Source organism: Nematolebias whitei, chromosome 19 (genome assembly GCF_014905685.2).
Source record: "Nematolebias whitei isolate Nwh7 chromosome 19, NemWhi1, whole genome shotgun sequence".
NCBI lineage: Eukaryota > Metazoa > Chordata > Actinopteri > Cyprinodontiformes > Rivulidae > Nematolebias > Nematolebias whitei.
In genome coordinates, this window is record NC_056516.1 from 25,130,703 (window position 1) to 25,132,178 (window position 1,476).

The following is a 1,476-nucleotide window of genomic DNA, read 5'->3' on the forward strand; positions in this document are numbered from 1 at the left end:
GTTTAAAAATTAAATAAAATCAAAGTCACTGCAAATTAAAATATCTGTAGAGTGATTTAGGAACTTCAGGCACGTTCAGGTTTTCTGTCCATCCTGTCAAGACATTAGCATCATGATAACATGTACTTTAGATTAATGAAAAGTTTTAAAGGCTGAGATGAGAGTCCTGATGCACTGACAGGAATCCAAGGAGCAAGGCCTTGTTAGTATGTCCACCTGTCTGTACATTCAACCAAAACATTGTTGCTGTCACTTTAAACCTGTCCTAAACAAACGAACTAAAACTAACACCTAAAGCGTGAAAAGTTGCCCATCAGCTCAGTCTATGCTGCAGGACCGAAGTGTTTTTGCCGAAAGAGACATAAAAACTTGCCGGAGTCTAAAGCAGCAGCTGTGTAAGGAGTGACTTTGACCAAAATTAGCTAGGTCGCAGTGTTTCTGGCTAAATATGTAGGTCAGACCTCGGGTGGTTATCCTCCAAAGTGTGTCAGCGTGAAATGGAGCACAAAACAAACAGCAGCAGACTTCTCTCTGCATGTGTTTGTCCATGCGGCCCCTCGTTTTTTAAAGCTCCTTTGTTTCAACACAGCCCAGTTTCTAACCCTGCGGCCACGAGACTGTACAACACAGGGGCTCCACAATGCTGTAATACCTTTTCTGTTGCCGTTTTCATTATTCGTATCACTCCCAGCCAGGATGTGTCGGAGCCATGGGGAAGCGTTTACACCCAAACAACGAGCAGAGCGAGCTTCACCGCGAACGTTAGCGCGCGCGGCGTTAGCTTCAACTACCGACAGTACAGCGGGGCAACATCAAATCTTCGAGGATTTACTCACACATTTGGGAACTTGCGCACATCGACGGCCATTGTCTCACAACTGTCATTCGGTTCCGCGGCTGATGCTCCGGTGGACCATCCTCTCTCTGCGACCAGCCCCGGTGGAGCGCGGTGATGATGATGCTGACGGTAGAGAGCCGAGCAAGCTGCTCTACTAAACTGTGTTGCCACTGAACGCTGCCACGAAGAGGACCCTAATGCGCATGCTCATTGACGACATAGAGCTCCTTTCTGATTGGTCGGTTGTCAAGCCCGGAAGAAACCCGGAAGAGCCTGTTTGCCACAATCAAAACACAAGTAACGATCGATGAATTTGTCACCTCCGGAAAGTTATTCTTACATAAAAACAAGTACCTAAAAACTCAGGCAAACTTCAGAATACTTCAAAGAACTTTCAAATGACAAAGAAAGAATTTGTATCTATATCTTAGTTTAACCTGCTTTATCCTATTTATTTTTTTCATTCATTCAACCTTTATTAAATGAATTTAATTTTTTTTTTTTTTTTATTATTATTATATTTATTATCAATTGTTACCAGTGTTACAGTGTCAATCCTATTTTGCACAAGACATCAACCAGCCAATCTATCTATCCATCCATCCATCCATCCATCCATCCATCCATCCATCCATCCA